Below are 19,301 nucleotides of genomic sequence, written 5' to 3'. Positions count from 1 at the left end.
CTCTATTTCAAAAGGGATTTCTATCTCTATAATGGCACCCATCCAAAATCCCGTAAAATTGAGAGAATGCATGAAAAGCACTTGGCACTCCTCTTGTCATGCTATAAAGAAGAGAGAGGGAGAGAGATTTATCATGATCATGGGCTTGTCCTCCTACTTTGTGCCTCTTGCGAGCACTATTATGGAATTCAAGAATGACTGATGTCATATGAAGGTGACTTGGCAAAACACTGACTTGCAGTCTGGAGTCCAAGGCTGGAGTCTCTTGATCCCCTGCTTACAACTGCTGTTGTAAGTTCCTTGGATATTCCACACACTTGAGGATGCAGCAACCATGTGTGGACTGAGTCTTTTTTCCTTCCACTCTTACCCCTAACTGGGACCAAACAGGTGTGACCACGTGTCCGGAGACTCTCTGAAGGGCCCTGGCATGCACAGGGACTGTGTCACAGCTCATGGCCAGGCATCTGCAGGACACAGCAGACATCCAGGGCCTCCTGGAGTTGGCCAGATCTACAGCTTTCTTACTACAGGAGCACCAGGATAAAATACCAGACTTTTCTGAGCCCGTTGAATAATACTGGGATCATACCAACCTCGCAAGATTGTCATGCGTGTTAGAAACATCCAGGGGACTTCCCTGGTGGCGCAGTGGTTAAGAATCCACCTGCCAATGTAGTGGACACAGGTTCTAGCCCTGGTCCGGGAAGATCCCACATGCCACGGAGCAACTAAGCCCGTGCGCCACAACTACTGAGCCTGCGCTCTAGAGCCCGTGAGGCACAACTACTGAGCCCGCGTGCCACAACTAATGAAGCCCACGCGCCTAGAGCCCGTGCTCCACAACATGAGAAGCCACCGCAATGAGAAACTCTCACACTGCAATGAAGAGTAGCCCCCGCTCGCAGCAAGCAGAGAAAGCCCGCGCGCAGCAACGAAGACCCAACACAGCCCCAAAGTAAATAAATAAATAAATTTATTTTAAAAAAACATCCGGGGAATCATGGAACCAAGTGGGACTTGAGCCCCTCCATCAGCCTCCATAGGGACCCCCACCCCCAAGTAAACTTCAGGTACAACAGTGTGCTTGCTGTGTACGACCTCTTCAGGACCGGCCTCCTGGCAACCACTCTTCCAAACAGATTTTTGCCTCTCAGGTGCTTCTCTATAGAAATCCTGATGCAGCTCCTGAAATTAGTACTCAGTGGTAATTAACTACTACCTTTTTTTTTTCTTACATAGCTGGACGATCTGATAGGCACAGTCTCAGAATAGTAAAGCTAACAGCCTTTTAAGGCTCTTCTGGGAAGCCTGCTGTCCCGATACCCCCATCTCTGGCAGTTGTTTCTGGATCAACGAAATAAGAAACAGCTGTCCCCTCCCTTAAGTAGGAATTCGGGCTTTGGCTTTGATGCGCTGCGTCTCGGCCGGGTGGGCCCCGGGGAATCTCTCCAGGCGGGGTGAGGCCCCGAGGGCCGCCTCCAGCCCCCTTCCGCTCCGCACGGGTCCCAGCGCGCAGGGTGGAAGCCGGCGGCGCTCAGAACCCCTCTTCCCAGGCGGCTGGAGGCCCGGGAGCCGGGCGGGCGCGGCGGCGGGGCGCCGGCGGTCACGTGGTGAGTCAGCCGGGCGCGGGGCGGGGCGGGGCGGGGCGCCGGCGGTCACGTGAGGAGTCAGTCGAGCGCGGGGCGGGGCCGGGCGCTCTACTTAGCGCGGGGGCGACACTGAGGAGCTACAGCTGCTGCTCAGGCACCGGCACCATCACCAGCGCCGGCCAGGGCGGTCTCACGCTGCAGGCCCAGGCCCTCTGCGGCGGCGGCGGAGCGCGGTGAGTGAGTGCGTGCGGGCGGGTCGGGGGGATGGGGAGACCGGCGTCCCTGGCCGGCGGAAAGGGGGACCCTCGGGCAGTCGCAGCCGGGCGAGCCGGGGCGAGCCGGGGCGGCACGGCGTCCTCTCGGACGTCGTTGTGGTAAGAAAAGGAAAAATGAATCCCAGCTCTGGTAGCCGGTGCTCCTCCCCCATTCCCACCCACTCCGGCTGGGAGGCTCGTGTTCCCCCCCCCCGCAGCCCCCAGTCCCCGAGTCGTGTTCTGACCCCAGGCCGGGTCATCCAGACCCCACGGTCCGCTGTCTTCAGGGCCGGGGAGGGCCGGGCGGTGGGATCCGAGGGAGGAGCCTGCGAGGAAGAGCTTGGCCCGGGCCCCGCTGACTTCGGCGGCAGCTCGGCTCCCCAGCCCCTTTTGAGCTAATGGGCCTCAGTTTCCTCGGTAAATTGCTGGGATGATAATATTTACCTGCATCAGTTTTAGGTGTATTCTTTTTCTAAAGGGTTTGCCCGGGCAGTTTCTTGCACACAATCACACCCAAGTCCGGGGACCCCCAGAAGACAGAAATTGGAAAACAGGAACCTGGAACTGGGTGGAGGAAGGTGGGACCCACAGAAAGAGTTAAATCCACAGATGGGAGGAGAAACTAAGCAGAGGGGGGCACAGGAGGCTGTAGGACCCGGGGTGCCAGCCCCGGGAGTGTGGGGGGAGGGAGAGGCTGGGCCCACCCCTGGTTTGCTAAGGAAGGGAGCCGGTCTGGGCCCAGGGTGCTGCGGGAGAGGCGAAGGCAGAGCAGAGCCCCGGGGGCATCGCCTGTCGCTCAGCTGATGACCGTGGAGGCCTCGGAGAGGGAGCGTTGTGGGGTGACCGAGTTTGGGGGTCCGCCGGCTGTCCAGGTAGATGTGAATTGGATTTGTCTTCTTCGTGGGCCTCGGTCAACCCCTTCCCCCGGCACTGAGGAAGCCAGTAGGCTGGCACGGGGAGAAGGACAGTAGCTCAGGCTCCACATTCCCTCCCTCTGACCCAGGAGAGACTCGTACCCAGTGCGGGGAGGAGGGGTTCAAAGGGAGGCCTAGAACCTTTCGTTACCTTTGGAAAAACTGACCCTCAGGTGCCTCACTAGAGGCGAATGCAGCTGAGGTGCGTTCATCTAATTGAATCTATAGATGCAGGGTGATATGAGGAAGAGCCTTAGCAGGGCGTCTGCTTTGGTAAAGGCTACTTTCCTTTTCTTTCGTAACATCCTTAACTTCCTGGAGGATTGTTTCCTGTTGGCACTGGGGATGGTGACTTAGCGCCTTTGAGCTTCATAGAGAAAGGGGCTGTGCTGCCCCCAACCTGTGTGGCTTTCCCAACGAGTTGAAGGCACCCTGGAGAATGGATTCACTCAAACCTTTGGGGGCATTTTTGTCCCAGAGCTGGGGTGCAGCCAAGTGGAAGGGTGCAGATCCCTTATCTGGGGGCGTCCCAGGCCCAGGGGAAGGCGACTTGCGCCAGACACAGCCCTGGCTCCACTTGAGCTCCCCTGCTGCTGGGTCTGGACAGCCTGTTTCTGAACTGGCCAGGCAGTGAGTGTGGAAGCCCTTTAGCTCCAGGAAGCACCTGCCTGTGTGCTGCCAATTCAGCAGCCTGAGCTGCGGCCCTCCTTGTAGATGGGCTCTTTCTTTCCCCAGCTGCCGGCGCTGGGAGTTGGAGTAGGACGTGGTATACATTTTAGGGCTGAGATACCTTGTGTTACCATTGGCAGCTGGATTGGGAAGTGAAGGAAGAGTGCTTTCAGGTGAGCCTTGGGATGTCTCTTGGGTGGTTTTCTTAAATGTGGTGATGAGTTGGGGTTGTATTGAATATCCCTGTGCTCGGGAGAGAAGAACTGAAACGTTTCAGGGTGAGGACCCACAGTGTCTGCCGCCTGTTTTGGGCAGTTTAGCATAAGGAAAGCGTTGGAAATATGTGAGGCTGAACTATATGAAATGGTAGTTTTTGTACATCAAGGAGGATTGCAGTCAGGCACTTGGATATGGTTCAGCCTCACGTGTAGAGGTGGTCAGGATTGACGGTAAATTGACGAATCTAGTTGAAGCACACGCAGGTGTGTGTTGGACTCACTGGGTTTTGGGAGGCTGTCGGCATTCCACCCCTTGTCCCGTGTCTTCATTTTTCTTGGTTCACGCTCAGCGCACACTCCAGAGCTGCCTCAGCAAGGGTGCCTGGGAGATGACTCCTGAGTCCCTCCATGCCTGGTATGTTCACATCCCAACCTAGCTTGGGTAGGAGGGGGATCTAGGGATCAAACACCATTAAACATTTAGACTTCAGTCCCGTTTTAAAGCGCAGGCCTCATCCCCACCTGCTTTTTGCAGCACCCACAGCTTCTTATCTCAGAGGTGTGTGTGTGTGTGTGTGTGTGGTCGGTCTTAGAGTCAGTGCCTTCCCTGCTGGTCATGGCCCCCCGTGGGCAGACAGCAGCTTCCAGCTTCTTCACTCTGCAAATCTGTTACTGGTGTCTGAGGGACCTTGTAACTCTTATCTGCTCTTCTCTTTATGATTCTCCTGCCTGGTTGGGTTTTTTTCTCCTTGTTCTTTTAATACTTTGTATCAATTTGTGAATAATGTTATTGAAATTAACACACTAATTATACTGCATGTGTCCTTTTTCCACTTGTGTCTGTGAGATTGCTTTAGGTTAATACATAGCAGGTCCAGTTCATTCATCTGAAATGCACGGTGTATTTATTTCCTGAGGGACAGTTAGTTTTGCTTTTTCACTGTTCTCAGCACTGCAGTATCCTTGTGTCTGTCAGACACTTGCAAGAGTTTCTCTAGGGCAGAAGCAGAAGTCAGTAAGTTGCTGGGTCCTAAGGTGTGTGCACCTTCCATTTTTCTAGGTACTGACAGTGCTGTCCAATGAGGTTTTACCAGCGTATATTCCCAGTGGCCTTGAGGGTTTTTGTCTTTCATATTTACCAACACCAGACATTATCGGACTTTAATTTCTGCCAGTCTGGTGCGTTTGAAATGCTGTCCTTGTTTTGATTTGCATGACTGGGAAGTCAAATTTAATTCTTTGCTCTAGGAAATCATTGATGAGGTTTTTCTATTTTTGTTGTTGATCAGTGATAGTTTGTGGGTTTTAATGTGTTTGTCCACAGCTAGAACTTAAGAAGGCTTCTTTTGATCCTAACCTAGGTATCTGGACTTGTCTGCAATTAGATAATATTTTCTGATTTTTTAACTTTGAGGATGCGTGTGGGTTTTGGGTACTGGAAGTCTGACTCTTCCACTTCACAGGTGAGAAAACTGAGGCATCTGCGAGTTTGTGACACGACAGGTGTCACGCAGATAATTGTGGAGGAATCTCTACAATTCCATCTCTTGGCAGTTCTGTCCCTACCCAGGTACACCATCCAGAGCTTGCCTTGGGTCTTTTCTTAAGCTTCAGTTCCCCTCACCTGGGAAACAAAAACCTTAATCAAGACCAGAGGCCCTTTTCCATCACTACCATCTTATGAATGCTGGGTGCTGGGAAGGATGGTGCCTGCAGTCTTGACTGTATTACCTGTCTCTACGGGGCAAATCACTCACTTAGTCTGGTCATCAAGATAACCTAGAGTTACCAGCACGGATGCGGCAAGGAGGATGGGACAGATACCATCTAGATAGTGAACTGATCCAGTATAGAGCAGTGTGAAACCAGCTACTCTGCCGAGAGACCCAGCGGGGCTGAGCTTCTCCGTGACCCCCTGACCTGCTGACCTGGACTGGGGCAGGATGTGCTCACTGGAACAAACCAGTCACATGGCCTCTGGGCTTGCGCAAGACCTGGGAAGGCGATGCTGCCCAAGGGGTTCAGCTGCTCCAGGGTACAGGCCTTGTCACACATCAGCTGGGAGCAGTCAGCCCCCCCCTTCTCCAAATACTTAGCCCTGCAGGTATTTGGGGGGTACTTTGTTCTGGTGGTCAAGATAGCAGGATAAACCATCATCTGAGTAGGGGGATCCTGATTTTTCTTCCACACTGGGATACAACCGAGAATAGAAAGAATTACCCTGCGATGGCAGGAGTTAACCGGCCTGTGCACGGGGAGCTGTATGTTCGCGCTGCTGGCGCTGGTGCGTGAGGGATTGTTTTCTGGTGGCAGTAGGGCTGTCCACACCCAGCCAGGCTGCAGGGAAGATGTCTCCTTCCATCTCCCAGCAGCCTGGTGAGGGGAATGTATCTTCCCAGGGCCCCAGGGGAGGAAACCCAGACCAAGCCGGAGAGGCGAGGCCTTTCTGTTGCTTGTTCTTGTGTCTGCCAATCCCCCCCAGCAGTGCCCAGCCAGCAGGGAGATGTACTCCAGCCTGGGATTGAATTAGGGAGCTGCTGTGTTCCCGCGGGCTGGAGAGGCATGGCACACTCATCTCATTTGAATCTCCAGGGATTTCTGAAAGCTTTCATGAAGTAGCCCCAAGGTCCTTCAGGATCCAGGCAGCACGCCCGTTTTAGAAGCTGAGACACAGGGATGAAGCACCTCTTCAGCATCACACTAAGTCAGGGTCAGCGTCGGGGAGCAATCCAGCAAGCAAAAGCCTCCAGAACTTTCCAGAACTTTGCCCAAATGGTCATGTTTCTCAAAACTACAAAATGTTTTGACCGCTGAGGGCCTTCTTGGGGGATCCATGGTTTTAGGCCTAGGAGAGTAACTTTCTAAGTGTGCAGGTTATGAGCTGCTGTGGATGACCTTAAGCAGTGTCCCATTTGTGGGCAGTGTAGCCGCGCGGTTTCCAGGCATCATGGGAGAGCAGCTCGAGGAGGCCTCCCTGCTGAGCCTGGTGGGAATCAGTCACTTATTTCAGGCAGACAACCGGCAGACGGGGAGCAGGGGAGTCCCTGTGAGTGTCCGAAAGGGTTCAGGTGCCGGAGGCAGGTGGGGCCTTCTCGCAGCTCCTGGAGCCTGCAGTGACGCGCTGGGTGCCTTTTCTGGGCCACACAGTGCTTGCTTGGGCGCATTTAGCTGTGGGGAGTCGGGCTGTAGGGGCTGGAGAGCCAGCGATGCCTGGCCATCTGTCTCCTTAAAGCTGTGAGGATGAAGACTGGCAGCTGTTTTTGTTTGGTTTTGGTTTTGATTTAAAGATTATAAGCCAGAAAGCAGCTTCACATGTTTCCATTAGGAACCAAGACGTAAAACAGAAAGACCACGTCAAGGCTGTGCTTCGGACTCAAGGAGAGGTCCTGGGTGTCCTTCGGGTCGATCAGAGCACATCTGAGGTCGGGTCGCTTGTACCGCTCCAACATGGAGGTGTAAGTGGGCGGATGACATGGAGGGGAAGCGCAGGCCTGCCTGCTTCTGTGTGGGTGCGCTGAAATGGCCCAGGCTCCCGGAGCCAGTTCCGCGGTGACAGCAAGGGGCAAGAGCAGCCTTTGTGGAAGAGAAACACAAGCTGTAGCAAGGTCCCACTGAACCTTCACAACCCTCCAGCCCTTCCACCTTCCCCCCGCCTAGAGCCACTTTGCTGACATGTAAGAAACAACCTTAATTTGTGGCTATTGGCAAAATGAAGGCACTCAGTTCTTTAGAGCCAACAGTGAAAGGGGTCAGCAGTATTTAAGCGGCAGCAGTGGGTAAGGGAGAGCAGAGGACCTGATGAAAGACTGTGGCTGGACATGCATCCATCTTCTTCTGGATTAGTCAGAAGATTGCAGCTGGCTGATTTGGAAATTTCAGGTACATGTCCTGTCTCCTTAGATCAGATTTAGAAACCAGTCTACAGAGGATTCTTAACTGTGTAAGAAGGCTGTTTTAAAAATCAAGCTTGCCGTATGATTATCTCAAAACATGCAGAGAAAGCTTTGGACAAAATTCAACACCCATTTATTATAAAAGCCCTGCAGAAGTAGGCATAGGGGGAACTTTATTCAACATTAAAAAAGGACATATATAACAAACCCACAGCCAATATCGTCCACAATGGTGAAAAAATGAAACCATTTGCACTAAGATCAGGAACAAGACAAGGTTGCCCACTCCCACCAATCTTTTTTTTTATATGGCATTTTTTTTACATCTTTATTGCAGTATAATTGCTTTACAATGGTGTGTTAGTTTCTGCTTCACAACAAAATGAATCAGTTATATATATATTATATATATATATATATATATATATATATATATATGTTCCCATATCTCTTCCCGCTTGCGTCTCCCTCCCTCCCACCCTCCCTATCCCACCCCTCGAGGCGGTCACCAAGTACCGAGCTGATCTCTGTGTGCTATGCGGCTGCTTCCCACTAGCTATCTACCTTACGTTTGGTAGTGTGTATGTGTCCATGCCTCTCTCTCACTTTGTCACAGCTTACCCTTCCCCCTCCCCACATCAAGTCCATTCTCTAGGAGGTCTGTGTCTTTATTCCTGTCTTACCCCTAGGTTCTTCATGACCTTTTTTTTCCCCTGAAATTCCATATATATGTGTTAGCATACGGTATTTGTCTTTCTCTTTCTGACTTACTTCACTCTGTATGACAGACTCTAGGTCTATCCAGCTCATTACAAACAGCTCAGTTTCGTTTCTTTTTATGCCTGAGTAATATTCCATTGTATATATGTGCCACATCTTCTTTGTCCATTCATCCGATGATGGACCCTTAGGTTGTTTTCATCTCCGGGCTATTGTAAATAGAGCTGCAGTGAACATTTTGGCACATGACTCTTTTCGAATTACGGTTTTCTCGGGGTATATGCCCAGTAGTGGCATTGCTGGGTCATATGGTAGTTCTATTTGTAGTTTTTAAAGGAACCTCCATACCGTTCTCCACGGTGGCTGTATCAATTTACATTCCCACCAGCAGTGCAAGAGGGTTCCCTTCTCTCCCCACCCTCTCCAGCGTTTATTGTGTCTGGATTTTTTGATGATGGCCATTCTGACTGGTGTGAGATGATATCTCATTGTAGTTTTGATTTGCATTTCTCTAATGATTAAGGATGTTGAGCATTCTTTCATGTGTTTGTTGGCAGTTTGTATATCTTCTTTGGAGAAATGTCTATTTAGGTCCTCTGCCCATTTTTGGAGTGGGTTGATTGGTTTTTTGTTATTGAGCTGCGTGAGCTGCTTATACATTTTGGAGGTTAATCCTTTGTCAGTTGCTTCATTTGCAAATATTTTCTCCCATTCTGAGGGTTGTCTTTTGGTCTTGGTTACGGTTTCCTTTGCTGTGCAAAAGCTTTGAAGTTTCATTCGGTCCCATTTGTTTATTATTGTTTATATTTCCATTTCTCTAGGAGGTGGGTCAAAAAGGATCCTGCTGTGATTTATGTCATAGAGTGTCCTGCCTATGTTTTCCTCTAAGGGTTTGATGGTTTCTGGCCTTACGTTTAGGCCTTTAATCCATTTTGCGCTTATTTTTGTGTATGGTGTTAGGGAGTGATGTAATCTCATACTTTTACACGTACCTGTCCCGTTCTCCCAGCACCACTTACTGAAGAGGCTGTCCTTTCTCCCCTGTACATTCCTGCCTCCTTTATTAAAAGTAAGGTGACCATATGTGTGTGGGTTTATGTCTGGGCTTTCTATCCTGTTCCTTTGATCTGTCTTTCTGTTTTTGTGCCAGTACCATACTGTCGTGATTACGGTAGCTTTGTAGTATAGTCTGAAGTCAGGGAGCCTGATTCCTCCTGCTCCGTTTTTCGTTCTCAAGATTGCTTTGGCTGTTCGGGGTCTTTTGTGTTTCCATACAAATTGTGAAATTTTTTGTTCTGGTTCTGTGAAAAATGCCAGTGGTAGTTTGATAGGGATTGCATTGAAGCTGTAGATTGCTTTGGGTAGTAGAGTCATTTTCACAATGTTGATTCTTCCAATCCAAGAACATGGTATATCTCTCCATCTGTTTGTATCATCTTTAATTTCTTTCATCAGTGTCTTATAATTTTCTGCATACAGGTCTTTTGTCTCCTCAGGTAGGTTTATTCCTAGATAACTTATTCTTTTGGTTGCAGTGGTAAATGGGAGTGTTTCCTTGATTTCACCGTCAGATTTTTGTCATTAGTGTATAGGAATGCCAGAGGTTTCTGTGCATTAATTTTGTATCCTGCTACTTTACCAAATTCATTGATTAGCTCTAGTGGTTTTCTGGTAGCATCTTTAGGGTTCTCTATGTATAGTATCATGTCATCTGCAGAAAGTGACAGCTTTACTTGTTCTTTCCCGATTTGGATTCCTTTTATTTCCTTTTTTCTCTGATTGCTGTGGCTAAAACTTCCAAAAACTATGCTGAATAAGCGTGGTGAGAGTGGGCAAAGTTGTCTTGTTCCTGATCTTGGTGGAAATGCTTTGAGGTTTTCACCGTTGAGGACGATGTTGGCTGTGGGTTTGTCATATATGGCCTTTATTATGTTGAGGAAAGTTCCCTCTGTGCCTACTTTCTGCAGGGTTTTTATCATAAGTGGGTGTTGAATTTTGTCGAAAGCTTTCTGTGCCTCTGTTGAGATGATCATATGGTTTTCCTCCTTCAGTTTGTTAATACGGTGTATCACGTTGATTGATTTGCGTGTATTGAAGAATCCTTGCATTCCTGGAATAAACCCCACTTGGTTATGGTGTATGATCCTTTTAATGTGCTGTGTTGGATTCTGTTTGCTAGTATTTTGTTGAGGACTTTTGCATCTGTGTTCATCAGTGATAGTGGCCTGTAGTTTTCTTTCTTTGTGACATCCTTGTCTGGTTTTGGTATCAAGGTGATGGTGGCCTCGTAGAATGAGTTTGGGCCTCTTTCTCCCTCTGCTATATTTTGGAAGAGTTTGAGAAGGATAGGTGTTAGGTCTTCTCTGAATGTTTGATAGAATTCGCCTTTAAAGCACTCTCGTCCTGGGCTTTTGTTTGTTGGAAGATTTTTAATCACAGTTTCAGTTTCAGTGCTTGTGATTGGTCTGTTCATATTTTCTATTTCTTCTTGATTCAGTGTTGGCAGTTTGTGCATTTCTAAGAATTTGTCTATTTCTTCCACTTTGTCCATTTTATTGGTATAGAGTTGCTTGTAGTAATCTCATGATCTTTTGTTTTTCTGCAGTGTCAGTTTTCACTTCTGCTTTTTCATTTCAAATTCTGTTGATTTGAGTCTTCTCCCTTTTTTTCTTGATGATTCTGGCTAATGGTTTATTTATTTTGTTTATCTTCTTAAATAGTCAGCTTTTAGTTTTATTGATCTTTGCTATCATTTCCTTCATTTGTTTTTCATTTATTTCTGATCTGATTTTTATTTTTTTTCCTTCTGCTACTCTTGGGGGTTTTTTGTTTTTCTTTACTTGCTTTAGTTGCAAGTTTAGGTTGTTATTCGAAATGTTTCCTGTTTCTTAAGGTGGGATTGTTTTGCTATAAACTTCCCTCTTAGAACTGCTTTTGCTGCATTCCATCGGTTTTGGGTCGTCCTGTCTCCTTTGTCATTTGTTTCTAGGTATTTTTTTATTTCCTCTTTGATTTCTTCAGTGATCACTTTGTTATCATGTAGTGTATTTTTTAACTTCCATGTGTTTGTGTTTTCTATAGATCTTTTCCTGTAATTGATATCTAGTCTCATAGCGTTGTGGTTGGAAAAGATACTTGATACAATTTCAATTTTCTTAAATTTACGAAGGCTTGATTTGTGACCCAAGATATCTATCCTGGAGAATGTTCCATGAGCACTTGAGTGAAATGTGTATTCTGTTGTTTTTGGATGGAATGTCCTAAAAATATCAATTAAGTCTATCTTGTGTAATGTATCATATAAAGGTTGTGTTTCCTTATTGAGTTTCCGTTTGAGTGATCTGTCCATTGGTGAAAGTGGGGTGTTAAAGTCCCCTACTATGAATGTGTTACTGTCAATCTCCGTTTTTTAGGCTGTTAGTATTTGCCTTATGTATTCAGGTGCTCCTATGTTGGGGGCATAAATATTTACAATTGTTATGTCTTCTTCTTGGCTCGATCCCTTGATCATTATGTAGTGTCCTTCTTTGTCTCTTCTAATAGTTTTTATTTTAAAGTCCATTGTGTCTGATATGAGAATTGCTACTCCAGCTTTCTTTTGGTTTCCATTTGCATGGAATATCTTTTTCCATCCCCTTACTTTCAGTCTGTATGTGTCTCTGGGTCTGAAGTGGGTCTCTTGTAGACAGCATATATATGGGTCTTGTTTTTGTATCCATTCAGCCAATCTGTGTCTTTTGGTGGGAGCATTTAGTCCATTTACATTTAATGTAATTATCGATATGTATGTTCCTATTCCCATTTTGTAAATTGTTTTGGGTTCGTTATTATAGGTCTTTTCCTTCTCTTGTGTTTCTTGCCTAGAGAAGTTCCTTTACCATTTGTTGTAAAGCTGGTTTGGCAGTGCTGATCTCTCTCAGCTTTTGCTTGTCTGTAAAGGTTTTAATTTCTCCATCTAATCTGAATGAGATCCTTGTTGGGTAGGGTAATCTTGGTTGCAGGTTTTTGTCCTTCATCACTTTCAATATGTCCTGCCAGTTCCTTGTGGCTTGCAGAGTTTCTGCTGAAAGATCAGCTGTTAACCTTATGGGGATTCCCTTGTGTGTTATTTGTTGTTTTTCCCTTGCTGCTTTTAATATGTTTTCTTTGTATTTAATTTTTGACAGTTTGATTAATATGTGTCTTGGCGTATTTCTTCTTGGATTTATCCTGTATGGGACTCTCTGTCCTTCCTGGACTTGATTAACTATTTCCTTTCCCATATTAGGGAAGTTTTGCACTATAATCTCACCAGATATTTTCTCAGTCTCTTTCTTTTTCTCTTCTTTGTTGGAACCCCTATAATTCGAATGTTGGTGCGTTTAATGTTGTCCCAGAGGTCTCTGAGACTGTCCTCAGTTCTTTTCATTCTTTTTTCTTTATTCTGCTCTGCAGTAGTTATTTCCACTATTTTGTCTTCCAGGTCCCTTATCCGTTCTTCTGCCTCAGTTATTCTGCTATTGATCCCATGTAGAGTATTTTTAATTTCATTTACTGTGTTGTTCATTGTTGCTTGTTTCATCTTTAGTTCTAGGTCCTTGTTAAATGTTTCTTGCATTTTGTCTATTTCCAAGATTTTGGATCATCTTTACTATCATTATTCTGAATTCTTTTTCAGGTAGACTGCGTATTTCCTCTTCATTTGTTAGGTCTGGTGGGTTTTTATCTTGCTCCTTCATCTGTTGTGTGTTTTTCTGTCTTCTCATTTTGCTTAACTTACTGTGTTTGGGGTCTCCCTTTTGCAGGCTGCAGGTTCGTCGTTCCCATTGTTTTTGGTGTCTGTCCCCAGTGGCTAAGGTTGGTTCAGTGGGTTGTGTAGGCTTCCTGGTGGATGGGACTAGTGCCTGTGTTCTGGTGGATGAGGCTGGATCTTGTCTTTCTGGTGGGCAGGTCCACATATGGTGGTGTGTTTGGGGGTGTCTGTGGACTTATTACGATTTTAGGCAGCCTCTCTGCTAACATGTGCGGTTGTGTTCCTGTTTTGCTAGTTGTTTGGCATAGGGTGTCCAGCACTGTAGCTTGCTGGTCGTTGAGTGAAGCTGGGTGCTGGTGTTGAGATGGATATCTGTGGGAGATTTTTGCCATTTGATATTATGTGGAGCTGGGAGGTCTCTTGTGGACCAGTGTCCTGAAGTTGGCTCTCCCACCTCAGAGGCACAGCACTGACTCCTGGCTGCTGCACCAAGAGACTTTCATCCACATGGCTCAGAATAAGAGGGAGAAAAAGTAGGAAAACAGAATTAGTAGAAGTAGAAAGAAAAAAAGGAAGGAAGGAAGAAAGGAAAGAAGGAAGAAAGGAAGGAGGAAGGAAGGAAAGGAGGGAGGGAGGAACAGAGGGACGGAGGGAGGGAGGAACAGAGGGACGGAGGGAGGAAGGAAAGAAGGAGTTAAGGAAGGAAAGAAGAAAGGAAGAAGATAAAGTAAAATTAAATAAAATATAAAGTTATTAAAATAAATGAATAGTTATTAAGGAAAAAATTAAAAACAAAAAACGGATGGGTAGAACCCTAGCAAATGGTGGAAGCAAAGCTATACAGACAAAATCTCACACAGAAGCATACACATACACACTCACAAAAAGAGGAAAAGGGCAAAAAATCATAAATCTTCCTCTCAGAGTCCACCTCCTTAATTTGGGATGATTCGTTTTCTATTCATGTATTCCATAGTTGAAGGGTACTTCAAGTTGATTGTGGAGGTTTAATCCGCTGCTTCTGAGGCTGCTGGGAGAGATTTCCCTTCCTCTTCTTTGTTCTCACAGCTCCCAGGGGCTCAGCTTTGGATTTGGCCCCGCCTCTGCGTGTAGGTCGCCGGAGGGCGTCTGTTCTTCGCTCAGACAGGGCGGGGTTAAAGGAGCCGCTGATTCGGGGCCTCTGGCTCACTCAGGCCTGGGGCAGGGAGGGGTACGGTTGCTGGGTGAGCCTGTGGTGGCAGAGGCCGGAGTGACGTTGCACCAGCCTGAGGCGCGCTGTGCGTTCTCCCTGGGAAGTTGTCTCTGCATCCCGGGACCCTGGCAGTGGCGGGCTGCACAGGCTCCCGGGAGGGGAGGTGTGGAGAGTGACCTGTGCTCGCACACAGGTTTCTTGGTGGCGGCTGCAGCAGCCTTAGCGTCTCATGCCCGTCTCTGGGGTCCGCGCTTTTAGCCGCCGCTCGCACCCGTCTCTGGGGTCCGCGCTTTTAGCCGCGGCTCGCACCCGTCTGTGGCGCTCCTTTAAGCGGCGCTCTTAATCCCCTCTCCTCACGCACCAGGAAACAAAGAGGGAAGAAAAAGTCTCTTGCCTCTTCGGCAGCTTCAGACGTTTTCCCGGACTCCGTTCCGGCTAGCCGTGGTGCACTAGCCCCTTCAGGCTGTGTTCACGCCGCCAACCGCAGTCCTCTCCCTGCCGTCCGAAGCCGAGCCTCAGCTTGCAGCCCCGCCTGCCACGGTGGGTGAGCAGACAAGCCTCTCGGCCTGGTGAGTGCCGGTCGGCACAGATCCTCTGTGTGGGAATCTCCCCGCGTTGCCCTCCGCACCCCTGTTGCTGCGCTCTCCTCCGCGGCTCCGAAGCTCCCCCCCTCCGCTACCCGCAGTCCACGCCTGTGAAGGAGCTTCCTAGTGTGTGGAAACCTTTCCTCCTTAACAGCTCCCTCCCACTGGTGCAGGTCCTGTCCCTATTCTTTTGTCTCTGTTTTTTACTTTTTCTTTTGCCCTACCCAGGTACATGGGGAGCTTCTTGCCTTTTGGGAGGTCTGAGGTCTTCTGCCAGTGCTCAGTAGGTGTTCTGTAGGAGTTGTTCCCCATGTAGATGTATTTCTGGTGTATCTGTGGGAAGGAAGGTGGTCTCCGCGTCTTACTCTTCTGCCATCTTCCCCTCCCTCACCATTCTTATTCAACATAGTTTTGGAAGTTTTAGCCACAGCAATCAGAGAAGACAAGGAAATAAAAGGAATCCAAATCGGAAAAGAAATAAAGCTGTCACTGTCTGCAGATGACATGATAATATACATAGAGAATCCTAAAGATGCTACCAGAAAACTACTAGAGCTAATCAATGAATTTGGTAAAGTAGCAGGTTGCAAAATTAATACACAGAAATGTCTGGCATTCTTATACAATAATGATGAAAAATCTGAAAGGGAAATCAAGAAAACACTCCCATTTACCATTGCAAGAAAAAGAATACAGTATCTAGGAATAAACTTCCCTAAGGAGACAAACGTCCTGTGTGCAGAAAATTATGACACTGATGAAAGAAATTAAAGATGATACAAATAGATGGAGAGATATACCATGTTCTTGGATTGGAAGAATCAACATGGTGAAAAGGACTCTACTACCCAAAGCAATCTACAGACTCAGTGCAATCCCTACCAAACTACCACTGGCATTTTTCACAGAAGTAGGACAAAAAATTTCACAATTTGTATGGAAACACAAAAGACCCCGAATAGCGAAAGCAATCTTGAGAACGAAAAACGGAGCTGGAGGAATCATGCTCTCTGACTTCAGACTATACTACAAAGCTACAGTAATGAAGACAGTATGGTACTGGCACAAAAACAGAAAGATCAGTGGAACAGGATAGAAAGCCCAGAGATAAACCCTCGCACATATGGTCACTTTATCTTTGATAAAGGATGCAGGAATGTACAGTGGAGAAAGGACAGCGTTTTCAATAATTGGTGCTGGGTAAACTGGACAGGTACACGTGAAAGTATGAGATTAGATCACTCCCTAACACCATACACAAAAATAAGCTCAAAATAGATTAAAGCCCTAAATGTAAGGCCAGAAATTATCAAACCCTTAGAGGAAAACATAGGCAGAACACTCTATGACATAAATCACAGCAAGATCCTTTTTGACCCACCTCCTAGAAAAATAGAAATAAAACCAAAAATAAACAAATGGGACCTAATGAAACTTCACTGCTTTTGCACAGCAAAGGAAACCATAAACAAGACCAAAAGACAACCCTCAGAATGGGAGAAAATATTTGCAAATGAAGCAACTGACAAAGGATTAACCTCCAAAATGTATAAGCAGCTCACGCAGCTCAATAACAAAAAACCAATCAACCCACTCCAAAAATGGGCAGAGGACCTAAATAGACATTTCTCCAAAGAAGATATACAGACTGCCAACAAAAACATGAAAGAATGCTCAACATCCTTAATCATCAGAGAAATGCAAATCAAAACTACAATGAAATATCATCTCACACCAGTCAGAATGGCCATCATCAAAAAATCTAGACACAATAAACGCTGGAGAGGGTGGGGAGAGAAGGGAACCCTCTTGCACTGCTGGTGGGAATGTAAATTGATACAGCCACTGTGGAGTACAGTATGGAGGTTCCTTAAAAAACTACAAATAGAACTACCATATGACCCAGAAATGCCACTACTGGGCATATACCCTGAGAAAACCATAATTCAAAAATTGTCATGTATCAAAATGTTTATTGCAGCTCTACTTACGGTAGCACAGAGATGGAAACAATCTAAGTGTTCATCATTGGATGAATGGATAAAGAAGATGTGGCACATATATACAATGGAATATTACTCAGGCATAAAAAGAAACGAAATTATTTGTAATGAGGTAGATAGACCTAGAATCTGTCATACAGAATGAAGTAAATCAGAAAAAGAAAGATAAATACTGTATGCCCACACATATATATGGAATTTAAGAAAAAAAATGTCACGAAGGACCTAGGGGTGAGACAGGAATAAAGACACAGACCTAGAGAATGGACTTGAGGATATGGGGAGGGGGAAGGGTAAGCTGTGACAAAGCGAGAGAGAGGCATGGACATATATACACTACCAAACGTAAGGTAGATAGCTAGTGGGAAGCAGCCGCATAGCAGAGGGAGATCAGCTCTGTGCTTTGTGACCACCTAGAGGGGTGGGATAGGGAGGGTGAGAGGGAGGGAGACGCAAGAGGGAAGAGATATGGGAACATATGTGTATGTATAAGTGGTTCACTTTGTTATAAAGCAGAAACTAGCACACTATTGTAAAGCAATTATACTCTAATAGAGATGTAAAAAAAAAAAAAAAAAAGCTTGGCTGTGTGTCCCTGGGATGTCAGGATGCCTGTGTTCATTTCCCTCCTTCCTGAGCCCCAAGGCCCATGGTGGTCCCAGGACTGGATTCAGCGTGGTGTGGGGAGCAGCTCTGTTCTTAGGGGAGGCTCACAGCGTCACCTGGACGCAGGCCCTAGTTTGCCCAGGACAACATTCTGCGGAGCTCGAGCGGAATGTGCTTTCATATAAACAGTCAAGTGCTCTAAGGATTTGGAGTGGAAAGAAGTGACAGAGCTTCCCCCCCCCCTTTTTTTTTTTTGCTCTCACTGTTGTGGCCTCTCCGGTTGCGGAGCACAGGCTCTGGACACGCAGGCTCAGCGGCCATGGCTCACGGGCCCCGCCGCTCCACGGCATGTGGGATCCTCCTGGACTGGGGCACGAAGCCGTGTTCCCTGCATCGGCAGGCGGGCTCTCGACCACTGTGCCACCAGGGAAGCCTGAGAGCCCCTTTTTTAAAGCCAGAGAGTAGCTTGGAAAAGGGCCAGGGGGTGTAATGGATCCCAAGGTCTTCCCAGGAAGTAAGCTGACTGAGGGCTGCAAGTCACATCTGCCCACAGCCGCCCTTCCTCCTGTCCACACCCTGATGGGGATCTGGTGACTTGCAGGTGTCCTAATCCTGTTTGGGGCCCTCTTCCCTCACAGTAAGGACTTTCTGTTCTTTCTCTCTGGTTTTTAAGGGGAGAAGAACCGCCACAGAATTGAGAAAAGGGAAGTGTTTGTTCAAAAGAGGGGAAGTGGAAGCTGGTGGTGTTTCATGCTGAGACCACGAGTGGGATCGTGACTGGCTTTGTAACAGCATAGCTCATGCTTTAAACCATTTGTACTTAGTTTGTCCTGTTTCAGGATGCATGTGGATGTGGACAGAAAGCAAGAGGTGGTGTTCACTGGAATGCAGGGGCATCTGTCTGTCCCCACAGGAGGAGAAATCTGATTCCGTATTCTCTGGCATCTCAGCAACCTCCGGACCCTTAGAAGGAGAGGTCCGTTGGGAGACTGATTGGAGTTAAAATCTCAGTTTTAATTGGGGCTCTTTGTGATGTGGAGGTATTTTGGGCGGGTTTGAGTGAACTGAACTTGTCTGGCATGGACTGCAAGTGGGGAGAGGAGAGGAGACAGGAGGAGAAGGGTGGGGCCTCTGCTGCCTTCTGACTGGCAGGCACCCTCCTTTCACTCTGGACTTCCACCCGGGGACACGAGTGCTCACCAGCTCCATTTCACAGGTGGTGAGACTGAGGCTCAGTGAAGGCGGGTACACAGTTGTGAAGTAAGCGGAATCCAGCCCCACTCTCATCCTCTCCAGCGGCTCCGGCGGCTGTTGACCACTTGAACTCCAGCCCAGATGCTCTCCTGTGATGCTGTGGCCCCGGCGGGCGGGCTGCGGCTGCAGGGAAGGCCCCATGACCAGACTGGAGTGGTGATTCATACTGCACCCTGACCCCAGGCTCACGGGCCCGGTTCTCACTGAGGCCAGGGATGAGCAGGGAGAACAGTTGGCAGGAGCCGTGGAGCAGGAAAGGAGGGTGGACCGTGGGGCAGTTGTCAGCACGGCAACTGAGAACCAAATGGGAGCTGCCCACGTTCCCCGCCCCCGCGAAACCAGAGAATCCTTTCGTCTTTTTTTTGGCTGTGCCACGCAGCTTGCGGGATACCAGTTCCCGGACGAGGGGTGGCCAGGGATCGAACCCAGGCCCTCGGCAGTGAAAGCGCCAAGAGCTAACCACCGGACCACCAGGGAATTCTAGAAACCAGAGATCTGTGCAGTCCGGTTGCGTGGAGGGGTCCCACGCTCCACGTGAGCGGCCGGCTAAGTCCGCAGGGGGCCCTGGGGACGCTCCTGTTTGACACACGGGGAGTGTTCTGCGCAGATGGCCTCTGATTTCCTGAGGACCCTGCCATGTTCCTGACACCTGGACAGGTAGTGGTGAGAG

The 19,301-nt window shown here is 47.9% G+C and overlaps 1 protein-coding gene and 1 long non-coding RNA gene across 2 annotated transcripts in view; one reads left to right on the top strand and one right to left on the bottom strand.

The window, feature by feature from the left end:
• Window positions 1-635: 635 nt before the first annotated feature.
• LOC137228204 (uncharacterized) lies at window positions 636-3,064 on the bottom strand. Its single transcript, XR_010945194.1, has 3 exons — window positions 2,912-3,064; window positions 2,291-2,410; window positions 636-1,188 (listed from the first exon to the last, which is right to left on the bottom strand). It is a non-coding gene; the product is annotated as an uncharacterized lncRNA (long non-coding RNA).
• CTSB (cathepsin B) overlaps window positions 1,668-19,301 on the top strand; it is a 29,045-nt gene continuing 11,411 nt past the window's right edge. Inside the window, exon 1 of the mRNA XM_067745336.1 lies at window positions 1,668-1,825. The gene's annotated coding sequence lies outside the window, so the exon portion shown is untranslated. The remainder of the gene's footprint in view (window positions 1,826-19,301) is intronic.

This window comes from Pseudorca crassidens, chromosome 7 (assembly GCF_039906515.1).
Source record: "Pseudorca crassidens isolate mPseCra1 chromosome 7, mPseCra1.hap1, whole genome shotgun sequence".
Classification (NCBI taxonomy): Eukaryota; Metazoa; Chordata; class Mammalia; order Artiodactyla; family Delphinidae; genus Pseudorca; species Pseudorca crassidens.
Note: the sequence above shows the minus strand (reverse complement) of the source record. Positions and strands in the feature narration are given on the sequence as shown.